The sequence below is a fragment of the Urocitellus parryii genome, chromosome 12 (assembly GCF_045843805.1).
Source record: "Urocitellus parryii isolate mUroPar1 chromosome 12, mUroPar1.hap1, whole genome shotgun sequence".
NCBI classification, from domain to species: domain Eukaryota; kingdom Metazoa; phylum Chordata; class Mammalia; order Rodentia; family Sciuridae; genus Urocitellus; species Urocitellus parryii.
In genome coordinates, this window is record NC_135542.1 from 83,786,239 (window position 1) to 83,808,275 (window position 22,037).

General features: G+C 36.5%; 1 protein-coding gene across 7 annotated transcripts in view; it reads left to right on the forward strand.

Annotated features, from left to right (window-relative positions):
* Positions 1 to 258: 258 nt before the first annotated feature.
* The window catches only part of Aftph (aftiphilin), a 70,659-nt gene continuing 48,880 nt past the window's right edge, over positions 259 to 22,037 (forward strand). For 6 of the 7 annotated variants that reach the window (XM_077791866.1, XM_026387199.2, XM_077791871.1 and 3 more), the window contains exon 1: positions 259 to 451. The gene's annotated coding sequence lies outside the window, so the exon portion shown is untranslated. Of the gene's footprint in view, positions 452 to 16,709; positions 16,815 to 22,037 lie in introns of all 7 variants that reach the window. The other variant, XM_077791867.1, reaches the window with a different exon arrangement.

The following is a 22,037-nucleotide window of genomic DNA, read 5'->3' on the forward strand; positions in this document are numbered from 1 at the left end:
AATGGCGGCCGGCGGTCAGCGCATCGGCGCCTGCGCAAGGGTAAGCTTTCTGTGACACTAATTCCCCCAGAGTATCTTCCCCCACCCCCAGCACCCACTAGCGCCTGGCCCCGACCTAGCCACCTGCGCCCGGAAGTGACGTGTCAGCGGCAGCGGTTCCCCCGCTGCATGATGGGAGAGTGTGTGGAGTGGGCGGGGGGTCTCCGCGGAGGAGGAGGTGGAGGCGGCGGCGGCGGCGGCGGCGGCGGAAGAGGGCGGAGGGTAGTGGGATGGGGGTCCCGCGGCAGCGCTAAAACTCCGGGTGGGCGTCCATGGCGCTGCTGCACTGACAGGGCTGGGAGCAGCCTGCCTTCCGCTCTCACCAGCTCCGAATAGCCAGTCCTTCCCCGGGGAGCCAGTTCCTCCCCGGGCCCCTGAGCCATGCCCATCGCGGCCGCCCCGGACGAGCCAGGTAAGCGCTGCCGCGAGGATTCCCCGCCCGCACCGAGGGATAGGGTGAGGGGGCCCGGCCCGGCCCACCGGCCGGCCCCTCGCCTTGGACCGAAGCACCTGCTCGCCGCGGAGCCGGGGCTGTGGGGACGGAGCCGGCTCTGAGGGCCTGCGGGTTTCGGGCTCCGGCTCTTCTCCCTTCCGCGGCTGGTGCGGGGACGCCGCTGGCGGCGCCCGAAGCGCACCGCACCCTCCTTGCCACCCCGGGCACGAGCCGGGGGTGTGTGAGCCGTTCACTCCCTGGCCGCCGCTGTCTCGCCCTTCCCCTTGGTTTCCACCTGCCTGCAGCTCCGCGCCGGCCGCTCCCTCCCGAGAGCTGTTTGAGAAGTTTGGGGCTTCGCTCGGGCTTCCTCCTTCTCCCTCCCCCTCCCTCGTGACAGGTGTAAACATGCCGGCTTCGCGGAGGCCTGTGGCCGGCCGCGACCGAAGTGTGGTGCTTCCGAGAGTCTCTAAAACACGCCGATTTCGAATCCTCCAACAGGCAGAGAGAGAGCCCTAAAGCTCGAGCCTTCTTTTCAGAGAGGACCTTTTCTGCTTTCTTCTTGCACTACTCAAAGAAATAATCTGCGTCTTCTATCCAGATTGCATTCGAAAAGTTGGACCATTATTCTTCAAGCGCCCGGCTTTGCAGGCGTTGCGTCTTGCTTGGGGCGGGGGACAGAGGATGAGCAGCGGTGGGGTGGTTCTTCCATTAGGAAAGTAGTGAGAATAGTTTGTTGTTGTTGTGGGTGATGATGGTGGGGGTGGTTTATTCAAGTTATATAGCTTGATTTCCCACTGAGTTTTCTACTGGGGCTGAGGGAAGAACTGACTCATACATGTAAAAATTTTTACTGGAGTTGGGGGTAGGGAGAGCGTGAAACAGAAGCAGTTGTTCCATTTCAGAGTTCTCACTTGAGGAGAAGTAAAGTGTAACTATACTTATAAACTTTTTCTAAGGCATAAATCTTCTCTTCCGCACAAATTCCCTCAGAGGGATTTTGTTGGGAGGGGTGGGGTAGAGTTTTTCCTTGACGTTACATTTGTTACTTTCAGTTTAACCTCTTGGAATTAGAACTATATGCTGAACTATAGGGGAAACAAATGTTTCAGTTCTGTTCTGTTGGTGTCATTAGCATAGTTTACCTCCTTTTAATGTGGCTTGAGATTAAGTGTTGGTTTTCGTAGTAGTCATTTTTAGCACTTTGCAGAAGTACATTTGTTTAGTAGCCTTCTAAATTTTGTCCATAGAGATATTTCACATGAATTAAAAGGTGGATCGTGAATAAAAACTTCTAGCCCAGCAAATGTCATCTACTAGATGCTCATTAGCTCTAGTTGTTCCTCTGTGTATGTATCAAATTAGGTGTGTCAATTGGTCTACAAAGCACAGATGTATTTTTAAGTCATCAAAAAGCTTTTGAAAGAAATTCATTGGAAGTCAGATAATATATAGGGCACTTGAGTTGTGATGTATTCTGATCTTTTGACATAGAGACTATACTAAAAATAATTCCATGTCAAAACAAAGATAATGTGTCCATAATTGCATTAATAAATTTTGTAGAATCTAATTGTCATTATGAAAAATCATATTATCTAGGTCAATCCTATTATAAAACATCATTTTAAATTTAAATTAGTTTTGCTTACAGTTAGTAAAGAGCTAAATGAGAAGAGCAGTAAAATTTGAGTGCCAGTTAATGTTTTACTTTGTGTAGATTTTTTTTTTAACCTCAGGAGGCAAAAAATATTCTTTGAATAGCATCTTGTTGAGTAGTTGCCCCTTCTTTCCCAACCCTCTACCCAAATCTCATAAAAAGAGGCTATTTAGATATTTTTAAATCATTATGAATTCAGATCAAATATTTATATTCTGATTTAATGTTATCTACCATTTATAATTTTTTTAAAGTTATTTTGCTCTTTTTTTCTTAGCACTTTCAATTCCTCCTTATGTAGGCTAGTGAACCTTTCCAGAATGAACTTAGTACTTTTGGTTTTAATCCACTTTTTTTTAAATTTTAATATTTATTTTTTAGTTATCGGCGGACACAACATCTTTGTTGGTATGTGGTGCTGAGAATCGAACCCGGGCAGCACGCATGCCAGGCGAGCACACTACCGCTTGAGCCACATCCCCAGCCCCTTTAATCCACTTTTGAAACTCTCTGACAGTATGGGTTTTATGTATGTCATTTGGTAGTTAATCTGCCCTCAAGCAGTATATGTTTGTGTGTATAGTTACACACAATGACAGATTCTTTTGCAGCTTTGTGTGATAATTACTAACACTGCTGTACACTGCTCCCTATGAGCAAGGTACTTTTCTTTCTTCCCTTCTTTTTTTTGTAATTGTTTTTCTTCGTAGTCCAGGGATGTGAACCCAGAGCATGATGGCAAGTGCTTAGCCACTGTGCTATACCCCCAGCCCAGCAAGATACTTTAAAAAATACTTGTGAGGATTAATTTGTTTAATACTCACAACAATTATATAAGGTAGTAGATAGTGCTATCCCCATTTTTCAGAGAGGACACGAAGACACAGAGATAGTAAGGAACTTGCCTAATGTCAAACGATTGGTAAGTGACACAGGACCAGGATATGAACCATGTATTTACTGTAAATTGAGGAGTATGTAACAAAAGTCTAAAATCTCATGGAAATGATAAACTTTGTCATGATAAAAGTTACTTTTGGAGAACTGGAGAGGGTTAAAAGGTCTCTGAGGGGTTCAGGAATTTTCAAACATATCTTTACTATCTTCAATCTGAAGCAGATTTGGTAAGAGATTAAGATTTAACACAGGGCTGGGGATGTGGCTCAAGCGGTAGCATGCTCACCTGGCATGCATGCGGCCCAGGTTCGATCCTCAGCACCACATACAAACAAAGATGTTGTGTCCGCTGAGATATCTATCTATCTCTCTCTCTCTCTCTCTCTCTCTCTCTCTCTCTCTCTCTCTCTCTCTCTCTCTCCCCCCCCCACTCTCCTTAAAAAAAAAAAAAAGTATTTATAAAAAAAAAAAAAAAGATTTAACACAGCTGCTTGGTGGGTACTTGATCATTTGTTTTCTCCCTGAGTTTCACTATATGCTTGAAATCCTTTGTAATTAAAACATAAAATAGCAGTCTTCCAGCATTGTATGTTTTAAAAAGGGAACAGGGAAGGAGTTGGTGTTATTTCTAACTTAACAAACATTTGAATTAAGAATTGTTAGCTTTTCTGGATTCCTCAGCATTGACTTCACTTGCCGGGGCTTTCCTCTAAGTGCTGCCAATTCTTACAGCCTTGTATCACACTTCAAGTTCTATTTCTGGCCTTACCCTAGGGTGGGGGCTCCTAGGTATATGAATTAGACCTCTTCCCTGGGAAATAGAAAAGTTCAGGAACTATTCAGTGGGGAGGAAAACGGGAGATGGGGAATCATTCATTGCTTATTGGTGTAGGAGAAAAGACGAAGAAAGCAAATTTAAGACTCCATCCTATCCTTGTCACCCCTATTCCAAATAACTAAATTAAAAGAAAGGCTTTCAGAAATAAATTGCTAATAAATTAAGGTTGTTCACATGTTCAAAGCTTAATTTACAGCACTATATTAGTGAATAATTCCCAGAGGAATATTACATAGTAAATCAGATTTATAATACTGTAAGTTTATTTATGTAAATACTTAAAGTTAGCCATAAAACATTTCAACTAAGTATCTGCTAACACCATTATATTTTCTTCCCTTCGTTCTTATAACAGATATTTATTGAGCACCTCTTATATGTCAGGCCCTGTTCTAGGTGCTAGGGATACTGAAATGAAAAAAAAAAAAAAGAATAAAAATCTGATCTCTTGAAGTTTCATTTTCTTTGTGTGCACATGCAAGTGCACACTCATACATGCATATTTGTGTTTGGGACAAATATAAGAGCAATAAGATGGCAGGTGATGTTAAATATCATGTAGAAAAAGAGTTAATTGAGGGGGATTAGGTGAGGATTGTTATGGTTTGCTTTTTTATATAGAGTAGTATTAGAGAGGGCTTAAGACCTGAAGGAAGTGAAGAGAATAAGGGAAGAGTGGTAGAGGCAGATGTATGCCTAGAATATTCAAAGACCTGGGACAGGAAAGTCCAGTGTGGCTAGAATAGAGCCAAGAAGAGTGGGGGCACAGTGTGGGAGACTCTTTTTAGAAATTTTAGTGACTTTTGTCTTTTTACTATGTGAGATGGGAAGTTATTGCAGGATTTGAGATAAATCATGCTTTAAAAGGATCTGCTGGGGCTAGAAGTGTAGCTCAGTGGGAGAGTATGTGTCTAGCTAGCATGGGTGAGGCCCTGGATTCCATGCCTAGAGGGCCCCCCTCCCAATAAAAGAATATCTCTGACAGCTATATTGAAAATAAATCAGAAATACAAAAAGAGAGGCAGAAAGATCAGTTAGGAGTTGGTTACAGTGGTAGAGCTTTAGGATTATAGGGACTTGAATCAAGGTAATAGTAGTAAAGATGATAAAGAAGTGATAGAACAAGCTGGGTGCAGCAGTGCGTGTTTATAATTCCAGCAGTTTGGGAGGCTGAGGCAACAAGATCACAAGTTTGAGGCTAGTCTGGGCAACTTAGCAAGACCCTGTCTCAAACTAGAGGATAAAAAGGGTATAACTCAGTGATAGAGCACAACTGGATTCAGTCCCCAGTACTGCCAAAAAAAAAAAAAAAAAGAAGAAGAAGAAGAAAAAGAAGAGAGAAATTAAAAATCTTTATCAGAAGCAGAATTGACATGACAAGATTTGACTTTTAGCCGGGCATGGTGGTGTGGATCTGTAATCCCAGCAAACTGGGAGGCTGACGGAGGTTGCAAGTTCAAGGCCAGTCTCAGCAGCTTAGCTGAAAAGAGCTACAAATATTCCAGAATTGGGGAATTATAAATTATAAATTACCTCATAGAGGTAAATTCCCCTGTAAATTTCTGGTTGGTAACTGGGTGATGGTGGGATGTGGGGGTATTGAGTCAGAGGATCCTGGAAGAGGCCAAAGATATATAAGGAAGGAGCGTTTGATCTCTGTTTCTTTTGCTCTTTTTTTTGGGGGGGGGGAGGGGTTGCACAGCCAGGGTCTCTTGTATGGTTGTCTATCACAGAGCTACATCCCCGGACTCCTGAGCTTTGTTCTTATTAAATTCAGTTTGAGGTCTTTGAGGAATTCAAGTGGAGGGAAGTCTAGTAGCGAATGGCTTAGCTAGACTGTAGAGATAAAATCTGGTAGTCCTAGAATGTAGTAATTATAAACTTTAGGTAGATGAAATTGTTTGAAGTTTTGGGGGTATGTTGTGTAAGAAGATAGACTAGATGAAACCTAGAAAATTTATATACTTGTCCTTCAGTATCCATGGAGAATTAATTCCAGGGTACACACCCATATGAAAATCTATGGATACTCAACGTCCCTCATATAAAATGGTGTAGTATTTGTGTATAGACTACGCACTCCTCCCAATGTTCTGAATCATCCCTAGATTACTTGTAATACGTATCAAAATATAAATGCTATTCAAATAATTGATATACTATATTGTTTAGGAAATAATAACAAGAAAAGTCTGTACATGTTCATTACAGACACATTTTATTACCAAGTATTTTCAATCTGCAGTTTGAATTTGTAGATGTGGAAATTATGGATATGAAGAGCAGACTGTACTCCTAATTTGGGTGTGTTTAATACTAATGAGAATTTTTAAGTTTATTTTGAAGACTATTTGTGTGAAAGTGAAAGTAAGGAGTAAGATTAAGTAAGTTAACTAACATGCTACTTGATTTGTATAATCAAGTAATCTTATATAATGCTTATTTGATAATTTGGAAACATTTACCTTTTTCTTGTAGCAGAAAATTAGCTGGGCTTCCTAACTAACAGGCTGAGGCCAGTTACAAATAGGTACTGGTGTTTTTGCTACATTAATAGACCTAAGGAAAAATTATGTAATTATCTCCATAAATACTGAAAAGGCATTTTAAAACCAAGTCTAATTTTTTTCTTAGTACCTGATTTTTTTCTAACAAAGCAACTTAAATGAGAATTACAGGATAATTCTCAAATAGGACAAAATTTATATCAACCCAGAAGTCAATATCTTCACAAAGACAGAACAATAGATGTCTCTCATTACTATTAATATGAAACCTGGTATTAGTATAGCCAACACAATCAGTAAGGAAAAGCAGAGACATGAGAATTGGAAAGGAAAAGGTTACTCTATTCCACTTTGCTTATGATGTGATAGTATACTATATAACTTCCAAGATCTTTTATTATTTATGTAAACAGTATTTGTTAGTTATGATGTATCAGCAGATAAAAAGATGAAATACTTAATAAGAAACTTAGCAATAAATGTAAAGACCCTGTATTGCTAACAGATTTTACTAATGAACTTGAGATAATTTAATTCATAACTTTTTATTTTACTTTTTTATTATATTAATGACTTTATTTATTTTGTGGTTCTGGAGATTGAACCCAGGGATGTTCTACCACTGAGCTATACCCCAGCCTGTTAATGTGTTTATTTTTTTAAATTTTGAGATGGGATCTTGCTAAGTTGCCCAGGCTGGCCTCAAACCTGCTATTCTTCTGCCTCAGTTTCCCAAGTAGCCAGGATTACAGGCGTGTGCCACAGTGCCCAACATACTTTTTACTATTTTTAATAGTATCTTTGTTCCTTGGAAAAAATATATTACCAAGTTTTTCAAGTATCATACTCAACTCTTTAATGATTATTTGAATATTCATTACTTTTTACTTCTAGTTAAGTCACCATTCCTTGTACTTTTTTCCATATTCAGGTTCATTTTCCCATATCATAATGGAACAGCAGATGATAGCTGTCTCTTATTAGGTTTCAGAAGTTTACTTGAAGCACAGTGTAAGTGTTACCTGGAAATAAAAAGCTCAGATTTCAATCAGATTACCAATGAGTTTGGTTTCTGGAAACGGAGAAAAGTATTTGTTGTTGCTACAGTTTGTGTATTCATATCTTAAGGTTCATTCGCAGAGGAAATATTAATTTTTTAAACGTGGTTTTATTTTTCTAAGAATCCTATGCATTTAAATTATATTCATAATTAGAAGTGGAGCTTCAAAAAGGAATATATTATGTCATAAGTGTGGTTAGTAGAAGTAGTAATTAAACATTTCTGAAATGAAATGCCCCCAAACTATGGATGTCTGAAATATCATATTTCAAGGATTGTTACAATAATTAAATTTAATCCTATAAGTAAATTTTCTGAGTTTCATTTTTAAGAAAAATATTGAAAATTTAATATTGGGAACTCCTTAGTTTTGAAATCTTGATAACGTTAAATTTCTTAATGATATTCTCACATAAATGTGTACAGCACAATGATTTCAGCATTTCAGTTTGAGAAATATTTTTATCATACCTTAGAACTTACTACAGTGACTCTCAACTTTGGCTAGCCATTGGTACCACCTTTGAAACTTTGTAAAAATTCAGATATTACAGTTCATCCATTCTAATTTAAAAAAAACATAGCCTAAGAGGGGAGAAAAACATGGAAACAAACATGACTCATTTAATGTAATAAAAGAAGGATTAATTAAGACAGGCAACCTAATAACATAATGAAAAGAACACTGGTTTTAATATTAGAGCCCCACTTTGTATAAGAACAGATTATTCAGTCTCATTGACCCTGTTGCTTCATTATAAGTGATCTCACTTCTCAGACTTTACAGAAAACTTTATTCCTGGGATCTGAAAGGCTTAATAAATGGTTTTTGGTTGTTTTTTATTTTTGTTTTTGTTTTGTTTTTTGAGTAGAAGCTGATTTCAGTTTGCAAATGGAGACTATAAGATATCCCTAGGACATCCAGGTAAATATTTTTTAAAAAGACATTTGGGTAGGCAGATCTGGAGGTCAGATAGCTATCAGATAGAGGTGTGGGTATTATGAACATATAAAAACAAAGAGTATAGAAGATTTTGCTAGGATAAGAATTTTGCCAGGATAAGGCCTCCAGCATATTTAAAAGTTATAGGGTGAACAGAAGAAATAGATCCATTGTACGAGAAAGGATTAGATAGTAGGAAAATCAAAAGAGAACTGTCTTTCAAAAAAGGTGCTTTCTCTTAATAGTACTTTTTAAGATTTTTTTCACATTAGTAGAATAGTTTTATCTTTTTTTTAATTGCTGTACCTTTTTTTACTCACTTATTGATACGTTGTTTTAGATGCTTTTTTAAAAAAATTAAACCACACTGAATTAAATATGTTTTTCATACTTGCATGAAATATCTTTACACAACTTTTATGAATGGGACACATTATTGCAGATAAAATTGCTTAGTTTAAGAATGTACATTAAAAATTTTGATGTATTACTAAATTGCTGTAGGATGTACAAACCAATATATACTCCCACCAGTAGCATCTTTTACATTGTAGATATGGCACACAATTTTTTTTTTAATATTAGCAGACCTAAACAACAAAATCATTAGAATTTGCCAAAATGTTCATATTTTGTGTAACGTGTTTTTTAAAAAGCTCCATCCTTTAAGCATCTTGCTTCTAGATTGAGGGTAGTATGAATTTGAAGGAAAAGAAATAGTGAATTACTTTTATGCAAAGAGAAAAAGAGCACTTAAATTTCATCAGATTGGTTTGTTCATTAAAATAGTGTAATTTAAGAATGCATTTTTTTCTTGTTAAGTACCAGAGGAAGGAGGACTTCTTTGTTTTAAAAGGTACCACAGAGAGAGAGAGAGAGAGAGAGAGAGACAGAGAGAGAGACACACACACACACACACACACACACACACACGAAGCCATATTCTCCTATTTGTGTACTAGACGAAATAGTAGCAATAATTAGATTTGGAATACTTGGATCAGAAGGAAAGAGATTACTTTTATAAACTTTGGACTAAGAACTATTTCTGGTTTATAATATCAATTTAGGGGGATCATGATCAGTTTTGAAGAAAAAATGAAATAGAACTAAAAAGCAGTGAATACTGTTTGGTGAAATTTTTTTTTTTTAATGTACATTAGATCATAATGGAAGATGTGTTTCTCCTGTGTATCACGAAGAGGGTAATGTGTGAAAAATAATGTTTTCTATGACAATTGAATTCTAAAATTATTTCTAATCAAAGGTATTTGGTATGTTGCAAATAATGAATGTTATCTATTTTTTCCTTTTAATTACCTTTCAAGAAAAAGTAAAACTTTAAGCCAAGCAAAAGACACCATTAAAAGGTCAACCATGCATGTAATCCCAGCAACTCAGGAAGCTGAGGCAAGAGATTGCAAGTTCGAGACCAGCCTCAGAAACTAAGTGATGCCCTAAGCAACTGAGTGAGACCCTTTCTCAAAATAAAAAATGAAAAGAGCTGGGGATGTGGCTCTGTGGTTCAGTGCCCTGGGTTCAGTTCCTTCTATAGTTTTCATGTGGTTATCAGTACAGGTTGACCCACTCATGACATTATTTACAGACAGTCATGAGCATTGTTTTGGCAAAGTTTTGTTTTATGATAATCCCCTTCAAGAATGTTGTTATGGGGTTTTTTGTTTGTTTGTTTGTTTGTTTTGTTTTGTGGATCATGTAAGATTCTATTTAAGCATGGTTTATTTTCTGGTTTCCTTCTGTCTCTTCATATGCCTCTAGGTCACTTTTTTTTCTTAATTGATGGGTGGTCGGAGAACAAATTAAAGTAAAATTAACAGTATCTGGCAAAAACTTAATTTGTAACATAAATCTGCTGTTCCCTAGGTCATATTTTAAGGCCTTGTTTTTGAGTCATAGTATCTAGGATATTGCCTGTTAACTCAAGTAGTTGTAATTGCATTCGATTGCAGTTTTATAACCTTTTAGTAGTTGCTTCTGAGAAAGTTGCTCTCATGGTAGGTACTTATAATTGCATGAAGAGCAGCACTGTCAAATAAAGGGTACTTGCCAAGGTGTGCATCTTCTAGTTACAGACTGATGATTTTAGTTTTGGAAGTCCACAAAGTGGTTTGTGATTTGAATTTGGGAGTTGGTTTGTTTATTTTTATTTCTCAGAATATCCTGAGCTCTTGAAGTTTAACTCATCATGCTTATCTAGAATGCTAATTTAAACTGTACAGCAAGAAATGTCTTTCAGAGCATGTCAGCTATTCATTTCAGCTGACTGCAGAACCTTCTGTGGGAAATCTTTCATGAAGTGCTAAGGAAAGTTGCTGGGAAGACAGAAAAAGAAGGCATGGGAAAATCAGTTGGACTTCTAGAGTAGGACCACACTCTTGTGACACTAGCTGACACCTCTACTTACACAGAGAAATTATCCTAAACCAAAGCAAATATTCATGTTAGCAGGTCTGTTAACACACTAACAAATTTTTGTCCTTTAAGCAATGTTTTTCATAGCTTATACGTAAAATATTGCAGCACAAAGGATTGCATTTGTTTTCTTTCACACTCATCACTTTTTACACCACTCCCCCTCAGAACACACTTACTTATTTTTGATGGAAATTATATATTTTCTAACTTAATTTTGGTCGAGCACTGAAAGACCAGAGGTAGGGTTATTGAAATCTAGTTAGGGTGGGGGCTTATTCAAGAGCAGTCAGTGGAATTAATGCCCCAGAAAGAACTATAATAATGTATCCAGTCCCTGTTGTGAGCCAGGCCCTGAGGATGCAGTGGAAACTCAACAGAGGCCTCTGCCCACTAACACTGTCTTTTGAGCTCAAGTAACTTGTGGGAGCAATTTCAGTGGAGTGCTAGGATGAAAGCCAGAGTGTGCAATGTTGAGGATTACGAGTGGGAGGTTAGGAAGTAGAGATAGTGAACAGATAGGTCCCTTTTAAGAAGGTCTGTAGTGAGAACTAGAAAGTACACAGAAAGGAGGGCTTTTGTTTTGAGAATAGAAGAGTCTTGAACATTTATGAGCTGAGAAGAAAGCATCAGTGGTGATAGAGAAATTCAGATAGCCCCTGAGCAGCAAGTGAGAAGAAAAGCAGGTGGTCCAGGGATTATCTGATCAAGATTGTGGATGTAAGCAAAATTTTAGTGAAGAGGCCTGAAATCTAAGTAGTTCTTGCATTTTAGATTTTATTTGCATTGTAAAGTTTCAGGGATATGAGTGTGGAGAATTTAGAGTGGTTAATTTATTCTGCTGCTATACAATTGGAGCAGAGCATACTAGGGAAAAAATTATTTTGCAAAGGCTGATGCATATACATTCTCAATGCTGCTAGTTTTGGTGTCCTTTTATCAATAGTTAGCCAATTTACCTAATCAATTTCAAGTAGCTTTCAGGGGAAAGAGCTAGTAAATTCTCAAATAAGGTCAGTGTATATGACATGTTGAAGGTAAAACAGTTTCCAGTGTAAGCAGTCTGGCTGTCTTTGAGTGATCAACTTAGGTGTAAAGATATTTTCCTGCTTATTTTTATTATTTGCTCATATTTGATACTATGTGCATTACACAAGATATTTGCTTCTTGACATTTTTGTTGATTATACTTCCTTCCTCTTGTAAAAATCTTCTTTCTCCTTCCAAATTACTGTGGAAGCTTCAAAAACCCTTTTCTGAACAATTCAAAAATATTTGAGGGGCAATTCTTACAATTTTAATATTTTCTTTTAGTCATTTCTGCAGTATTTTAAGTCACTTATAAAATATTTGATTAGCTCATGATTAACAGACCACTTACTAGTTACACTACCTTTGATAGATTACTTACCTTTAAGCTTTTACTTTTATGAGGCAGGAGGATGGTGAATTCAAAGCCAGCCTCAGCAATTTAGCAAGGCCCTAAAACTCAGTGAGACCCTGTCTCTAAATAAAATATAAAAAGGGCTGAGGACGTAGCTCCATGGTTGAGTACCCCTGAGTTCAATCCTCAGCGCGCGCGTACACACACACACACACACACACACACACACACACACCAAAAAAAAGACGAGGAGTAGTACAAGGACTAGATTAGATAATTCATATTTGCTTTTCACATGATATTGGAACCTAACAAGCACTCAGTAAATAACTTGATATTGTGTATAAGCAGGGGATTGAAAATACATCAAAGATAACTTGTTTAACAAACACCTTAAATAATACTGTGTATTATGTAGTTGATGACACAGACATACAGACGATGTCTATGATATCTTTTTCTTTTAAGTTGGCAAGTTAATTATGACAATAAGGGCTGGGGATGTGGCTCAAGCGGTAGCGTGCTCGCCTGGCATGCGTGTGGCCCGGGTTCGATCCTCAGCACCACATACCAACAAAGATGTTGTGTCCGCCAAGAACTAAAAAATAAATATTAAAAAAAATTCTCTCTCTCTCTTCTCACTCTCTCTTTAAAAAAAAAATTATGACAATAAAAAAAATATACATTCAGCTATGAGCTGGGCATGGTGGCAGTCCATAATCCCAGCCACTCCAGAGGCAGAGGCAGAGGCAAGAATATTGTAAGATCAAGGCCAACCTAAGCAACTTAGTGAGATCCTGCCTCAAAATTAAAAATAAGTGATATAAAAGGCTGGGGATATAACTCATTGTTAGAGTACCTCTGAGATCAGTCCTCATTACCACCAAGAAAAAGAAAATCAGCTTTGAAATTGTGGAAGTTACATTAAGTAGCTTCAAAGTTTGCAGCCTGTATTGAAAAGAGGATGGTAGTCCTAAAAACTAACAACAATAAAAACCTTTCTCAGTTCTTTAAGAGCATTTACTTTCAGGGGCTCTCTGTGTATTTGTTAGCCCCTATAGAGCTAATAGTCAAGAAGCCATGAAAATCTTTGTGACAGTGACATCATGGTCTTCTTAATTAAAAACTAAAAAGTGAACTAAATCCCTGTCTTCATGTGGCTCAGAAGGAGGGCTCTTATGTGGTGGTTTTGTTTTGTTTTAATGATTCTTAAGCAAAGCAGGAATGTAGGCTGGGTGGGAAGATTCATTGATAGTACATTTTGACATTATCTTCAAATTTTCATAAGGATGTTACAGAAAAGATTTTGAAGAATATGAGCTATTACAACATTGGTAATACAAATCAATGTTATTGCTTATATGACATTTTAATTAATTTTTCTAAAATACAGATTTTCTTTCATTGATGCTGGGGGTTGAACCCCAGGGGCTTCTACCACCAAGCTACATCCCCAACCCTTTTTTAGTTTTTGAGATAGGATTTTAGTAAGTTTCCCAGGATGGCCTCAAACTTTGGATCTTCCTGCCTCAGCCTCCTGAGTCACTGGGATTACAGGGGTGAGCCACCATACCCAGCTTCTTTCTCTTTCCTCTTCCTCTTTTTCTTTTTTAAACTTACTCAGTTGGTTTAACAAGTGACTAATTATAAATCTCAGGCATCCTCTGGCAAAAATGTAGTGATTTGTTTGTGTGTGTGATCCATTACCTAATAGTTTGTACTAACAGAGTCAGTCATATAACTTCAGATAAAGTTGTCTTTCTTTTCCCATTTCTTAATCACCATTCTTCTTAATTTTGGTCCCCAGTCCCACCTCAGTCCCTATACAAATAAATTTGGTGTAAGCAGTACTGGTTGTAAGCTTTTAGCTTATCTCTGTGTTTGATTCTGGGAGATTTTTAGAGGGCCTCTTAGAGGCCATACCACCACCACCATATGAGACTCCAAACACCTTTACAGTAGATAATACTGTATGTGGATAAGAGGGTAGAAAGGGCAAGGGCTAATTCTCTTTGAGGAATGTGCAAATAATACCCTATGTGTTTCCTACATACAAAAATCATTTCCACTCCACCCTTCTTATAAGCCTTTATTCTTGTGGTCTTTCCTCTAACTGTATAGGAGTCATAGACAGTTTACTTCGAGACACTTATAAGAACTTTTAAGTTGGGTCTGGGGTTGTGGGTCAGCGGTAGAGCGCTCATCTTGAATGTGCAAGGCCCTGGGTTCAATCCTCAGTACCACATAAAAATAAATAAATAAAATAAAGATATTTTTTTAAAAAAAGAACTTCTAAGTTGCATATATCTATTCCTCTCCCCATGTTAACAAACTCTTATTGGCCTTAGAGATTACAGTCTTGGTCATTCAATCTTGGGCTTCAGATTTGTTTTGTCTTTAGGCCCACTCAAGCCTATGAAATTATAGTATGCATGTAAATTGCTTATTTTCTAGGGATTGTTTATAAAAATTACTCTTTAGTGTATCTTTAGTTATAAATATTTTTCTTAAAGGATTTTCTTCAATGATCTTTTAAAATCTAGAGAGCCAATTAAACAAGTATTAACTTAAATTTTTTTTTCTTAGTTGTAGATGGACAGCATGTGTTTAAGTGGTGCTAAGGATCAAACCCAGTGCCTCACACATGCTAGGCAAATGCCCTGCCACTGAGCTATAACCCCCAACCCCTTGGCTTACATTTTTTAATGGCTTACATTTGTTTGAGGCATAGACTTAGAGTTAAAATGTGATGATTACTGAATTATTGAATGCACAAAATATGCCACATGTTCTTTTAGTAGATATTGTCAAATAGTTTCCAAAATGCATAGAACAGTTTATCAATAAAGTATGAGAATTCTAGTTGCACCTTGCCAAAGTGGCTATCGTTAGAATAACTTTGTTTTAATTTTAGCCATTCTAGTGTGTGTGTAGTGGTGTCTTGTGATCTTAATGTGCATTCCCCTGTTGACTTTGCATATGCTTATCAGCCATTTTGGATATCCTCTTTTGTGAAATACCTGTTCAGATATTTTGGCCATTTTTCTATTGGATTGTTTTTCATTGTTTTATAGAAATTCTTTGTATATTCTGGATATAAGTTAGTTGACAATTACATGTATTGCAAATAGCCAGACAGTGTTTTTTTTTTTTTGCCATTTTACTCTATTAATGATGTTCTTTTGATGAAATTTTAAATTTTAATATAGTCCACTTTCTATATCTTGTTTAAAGCATTTTTGCTTTCCCTAGGGTGGTGAAAATAATCTTATCTCCTGAAAGGTTGATTTCTTTACTTTATTGTTTGGGTCTTTGATCTATCTAGGTTTATTTTTACATAAGATAGAGTCAAAGGTATTTATTTTTATGTTAGGTAGAATCAAAGGCTTTCCCCCATGTGTGGATAAGCAGCTAATCTAGGGTCACTTGTTGAAAAGTCCATCCTTTCCCTACCTCACAGCAGTGACATTTTTGTTATCATGTGACTACGGGGCTTTAAACCAAGACTTTATATCTGGCAGTTTGTGCTCCATTTTGTTCTTGAGAAAACTATTTTTAAATCATCAAATAGTGTCAAATAATAGTTGACTCTTTCTTTCTTTCCTCTGCCTTCCTAAGCCCCTTTTACCTCTTGAATTAAGCCCCTTTTACCTCTTGAATCCAGAGCTCTCAGCCAACAGACTCACTGTCTCTTCTTTTCCATGATCATTTCATTTTTGAAGCCAGCAGTCCTTGTGTGCATCTTCTTTCTGATTGAAGATTAATATTGATCCCCTTCACCCACTATGTGCTCTGCCACCCTGGCTACTAACCTGGTTTAGGACTCAAGTCTGTTGCTGATTATTGCTGTCCTGACCCTATATTAGACCTTCTGCACCAGAATTCTCAGATCCTAAACCCTTTGATAATCACTGTTTATCAACATGAAGGTCTGCTTTGCCTGCATTTTTAAATAGTTATTCACCTGTATTGTCTCCTAGTCATTTTATAAGGATATGATATCCCATGGATAAATCTCCAAAGTACAGCAAGCCTCCCCGATTCTGTCTCCCTTCTCTAACTCCTTTTAGTTCACTATGTAATTATAAGACCCTTGTGTGAACTATTTGTGTTATCTGTGGCTTGAATGTTCCCTACTGCCAAGGCAATAGCCTTGTTTACTCCCCTCTAATAGGTCTTGCAATAAACAGACATAAAAATAGCAAGTTGAACCCTTATACATACATACATACACACCTGTTTGTTCAGGTTATAAAGAAATTGAATGACTAATTGGGACATCTTGTGTGGATTAAGTAGTCCATTAGAAAGGATGAAGAAACAGTTATTGAGTTTGCTTTGTGCCAGACACAGTATTAAACTAGCTCATCCATCCTTTTTTTCCCCCTGTTAAATAGAAGTAGCTATTTAAAACCCATCTTTTCTGTGTTTAAAAAAGTAGATTATCTAAGTCAAACTTAATTTGTAAATTCATTATACAAGTAATACTTCAATTAACATAAAGCTTCTTTTAAGTAGAGTTGGCCTGGACACAGAGGAATTTTCTGGAAAGCCTCGAGCCTCCTCCATACTGTGTAGTTGACTGAAGCTTATAAAGACTGGCATTCTCTTAGGTTTCTGAAGGTGAGTTGGGCCAGAGCCAAGACCTGCTGAAGAGGAGTACACAGCACCCCAAGTTCTTCTTATCAGTAGATGACTCAGTATTAAAAAATACAAATGTCTGTATTCTGGAAGGCTGATAGAGCCTGTGTCACCTAGAAGGGGAAATAGAGTACCTTGCCAAGGTACATGAGGAGGAGAAACTACTTCCTGTGTTGTTGCCTTGGTTACAAGTTTTCTGATTCAGATTTTATATTTGCATTAGCAACTGATTTTGAAATAAGCCTTGAACCAATAAATTATTCCATTTTTCAAACGAAGCAGTGTTTTGGAAAAAGCTGTAGTTTTACCATGAACAGATTCTGCTAAAAAGAAACATCACACATGGTTCTTTAAAAATAAGGTATTGTAGGAATGTAAGATGGTACACACACACTGGAAAATAATTTGGCAGCTTTTTATAAAACTAAACATGCACTTACCATTAGTGCCCTGCAGTCACAATCATCATTTATCTCAGCAAAATGACAACTTATGTTTACACAAAAACCTGAACATGAATGTTATTAGCATTTGTATTATATATAGTATTTTTAGTAAAATACTGGTAACAACCCCAGTGTCCTTCAATGGGTAAATGGTTGGATGAACTAGTACATCTGGATAGCAAAACAATACTCAGCAGTAAAAAGGACTGACCAATTGATACATGCAACAACCAAGATAGACCTCAAGAATATTGTGCTACTTGGGTCTGGGGTTGTGGCTCAAGTGGTAGAGTACTCGTACCTGTGAGGCACTAGGTTCAATCCTCAGCACCACATAAAAATATTATATCCACTTAAAACTAAAAAATAAATATATATATATATATATATATATATATATATATATATATATTTTTTTTTTTTTTTTTTTAAAGAGCACTGTGCTGGGTGAAAAAAGTCAACCTCACAGATTACATAGCTCTCTTAAAGTGACAAAACTGTGGAGCTAGAGAACAGATTGGTGGTTGCCAGTTGACAAGGACGGAGAACAGGTAGGGGCAGTTCTGTGTCTTGACAATGGTGATTAGTTTTGCAATCTGTAGGGAATGAAGTTGAACAGAACTAATCTAAACACAAATGCAAATTCTTTTTTAAAAAAGATAAAAATTAGATATATTAACAGTATTGTTAATATTAATATACCAACTCTGTTAGTTTTTGGTTTTGCTACTGTGCTTTTTTTTGTTGTTGTTGTTAATTTTTTTCTTAATTGTCACCAAAAGACCTGACAAAAACTGCATAGAGGAGGAAAAGTTTATTTAACACTCACAGTTTCAGTGGTTTCAATCCACAAATAGCCAACTTCATTGCTGTGGGAACAAAGTGAGGCAGAACATTGTGGCAGAAGGGCATGCAGAGAAAGCAAGAGCACGTTCCACTCACCAGGAACAAAATTTAAACCCCAAAGGTACTTCCCTGGTGATCCTCCTGCAACTGCACTGTACCTGCCTACAATTAATCCATATCAGTGGATTTAATCTACTGATTATGTTATAGTTCTCATAATCTAATTGTTTCACCTCTGAACATTCTTGCATTGTCTTATACATGTGTTTTTTGAGGGGACACCTCATATCTAAACCATAATAGTAAACCGTAATAGTAGCTATATAATAGAACACCATTTCTGGGAACTGGTTTAAGGGTTACACAGGACTTTATGCTCTTTTTTTGTAATGTTATTTCAAAATAAAAAGGTTTTAAAATAAGATATATTCTACACCGATGTTCATGGTAGCATTATTCACAATAGCCATAAAGTAGAAGCAACCTGAGTATCCTTTGATGAATAAACACATTAGGGTAATACATATAATAGAGTATTATTCACCCATAAAAAGGAGTGAAGATCTGAGATATGCTACAAAACAGATGAACTTTGAAGATTTTATGTAAAGTGAAATAAGCCTGGGGAGTAATGCAGGTACACAACTCTCCCTGAATGTTTTTAAATATATTTTTAATTTTTTTATTCTGAATCAGTCACAAACTTATAAAAAGTTGCAAGTTCAATACAAATAACATTTTTTTCTGGAACAGTTTGAAAGTAGATCTCCAGACTAAAGCCCCTATCACTCCCAAATATTTTAGTGTATGTTTCCTATGGCCTAAGGTGTTCTCTTACATAACCACAAATTCATCAAAATCAAGAAATTAACATTGCTTCTATCTAATCCGTGGACTTCAAGTTTCACAATCATCGAAGTGACCTTTTATAGAAAGGGATCTAGTTGAGAATCAAATATTGCATTTACTGTTGTCTCTTCAATCTGAAACAGTTCTTCAGTCTTTCTTTCCTTGACTTTCATAACCTTATACTTTTAAAGATTATAGGCCAACTTGTTTGTAAAGTGCCTCCCATTTTAGATTTGTTTCCTCATTAATTCAGTTTATATATTTTTGATAAGAATATTCCAGATATGGTCCTGTATTATTCTCATCACATCTCATCAGGTGCTACATGAGTTCAGTATTCACCTTGATCACTGGGAGTATCAGGCTTCACTGCTGTAAAGTTATACTTTTTCCCTTTGTAATTAATTATATTGTAGGGAATTACTTTGAAACTATTCAACTATCCTGTTCTTCATCTAACATTTGATTTATTCATTGATATGCTTATATTTGGGAGAACTCAGATTGTTATTTTATTCAGTATGTTATAATTTATTTGTCTTTATTTTAATACTAAATTGTCCCTGATTTTACTAGTAGGACCCCCCCTCCCCCAGTTTGGCTTTTGTGTGCTTTTGACATGTCCTTATCATTATTAATGCTTTTAAATTTTAGAAAAAGTAATCATGCAGTTAATGGCTGCATAATAAGCTTTATTTTTGGTTTTCAGAGTTTGCATAGTATAGTCATATTGCCTTCTGTAAGCCTTTAAACTATTCACGGTCCCAACAGCAGTATGTATGTGCAGGAGTCCCTTTTCCTATACTCCCATTGACATTGGCAGAATATGTTTAAATAATAGGAACTTCCTAATTAGGGAGAAACTGTTAAAGATCAAATTACCTTGGACATTGAGTATGAGAAAAGTTATCAAAATGTTAGACAAGAGAAGAAAATAGTACTTATCTGTACCTTTTATTGCTTTATCCTTTTCAAATCAGCAGCAGAACAGTATCTCAGAGCTAAAGCAGTTATTTATTTATGGTGCTAATTTCATAAGGAAGATAATTTAAAGTAGGAATATTACAATTTTGTCTTTTACTTTTTTCTGGCTTGCATATTTCATTCAGAATAACTCAGTGGCTGGACCCATCACTGATCTCAAAGGTCCTCCTTTTCAAAATTCCAAAGCCATTCTCCACTAAGCAGGTATATGAACTTTGGGAAAGTTATCAACAATAGGCCTTATTTTCCTCATCTCAGGAATTACATTATGTGATTGTTAAGTACCATGGCTCTAAAACTGGGGAAACTTGAGAACTAGGAAAAAGTGATTTTCTCTAGCTTGCAAAATTGGTTATATTTTATAGCAGATATTTTCCTCATATATCTAACTTAGCAACTGTGAGTTTCAAGAAGTATCAGTTTATTATTTGTGGGATAGTTTTATTCTAGAACTTTGGTTGGTTGTCCTTCCATTGCTTCTAATGTTGTCTGACTTGTGTCCTTAGTATAGAGGAACAGAATAGCCCTGACAAATTGCATTTAAGAATTAAATATATGAAAAAGGAGACATCATAAATTAATGAGTATGGGGAGTATTACTCAACAAATGGGGTTATGATTATTGCTTGATTATTTAGGGGAAAAAATCAGATCCTTGCTTACATCCTACACCAAAATAAGTTCTAATGTATTAAAAAATAAATTTTAAAACATACAGGCAAATAAAAGTGAATATTTATGAATTCTTGCACTTATATACTAGTAAAACGATGAAGAAAATCACAAATAAAAAGATCAGTTGACTTGACTTCATTAAATAAACTTGGGAAAACAGGTTGGCAGTTTTATGAAATTGAATATACCATCTGACCCAGCATTCACACTCCTAGATATATGGTTTGGAGAAATGAAAACTTATGTTCACACAGTAATTTGTATGTGTGTTCATAGAAGCCTTATTTGCACTATACAAATATTAAAACAACTCAGATGTCCTCTATAAAGTGAATGGATAGACAACCTGTGGTACAGCTATATAATGGATGACTACTTAGCAATAAAAAGAATGAACTATTAATACGTACAGCAACATGTATGGCCCTCAAGGGCATTAGGCTGAATGAAAAAAGCCAGCTTCAAAGGTTTACATATTACATAATTTCATTTACCTAACACTCTTGATATAGCAAAATTATAATGAAAGAGAATAGATCAGTGATTGTCAAGGATTAAAATCTAAGCAAAGGTATAACTCTTTTCCCATATTTTTTATTGGTTCATTATAATTACAACCAATAATGGTGGGATTCATTATTACATATTTGTACATGCACACAATATGACAGTGTTTTTGGCCAGTGTCATTTCCCAGTTATTGCCCCTTTCAATCCTTCCCTTCTTTCTTCCCTGGTTCCTTTCTTCTGCCCTACTGATTTCCCTTGGATGTTCATGAGATCACCACCCCCAAAGATAGATGTGACTATTAAGGGGCAACATGAGGGAGTTTCTTTGTGTTCATTGAACTTATCCCAGTTGTAGTGATAACTAATTGATACACATGATAACATTTCATAAAACTACACATGGACCAAAAAAAGAAAAAAACAGGTGAAGTCCAAACAAGGCCTGTAGCTAAGCTAATAGAATTGTACTGGTGTCTGTTTCCTAGTTTGACCAGGTACAGACAGTCCTCAGTTTATGATGGTTTGACTTACAATTTTTCAACTTTATGATGGTATGAAAGCAGTATGAATTTAGTAGAAGCTATAATTGGAATTTTGAATTTTGATCTTTTCCTGGTCTAGCAATATGCAATAGGACACTTTCTCATGAGCAACAGCAAGCCAAATGTGTTGCTCTACAGTGCACTGTGTTGCTAAGCTGTGATGTTCAGTAGATTGGGTGTATTAAATGCATTTTTGCTTTATGATAATTTCAACTTATGGGTTTTTGGAGATGTATATCTATAATAAGTCAAGGAGCATCTGATGATGTTTATTAGCATTGAAAGAAGCTGGTAGAATATACAAGAGCTCGACTATTTTTGCAAGTTCTTGTGAGCCTTAAACTAACTTCAAAA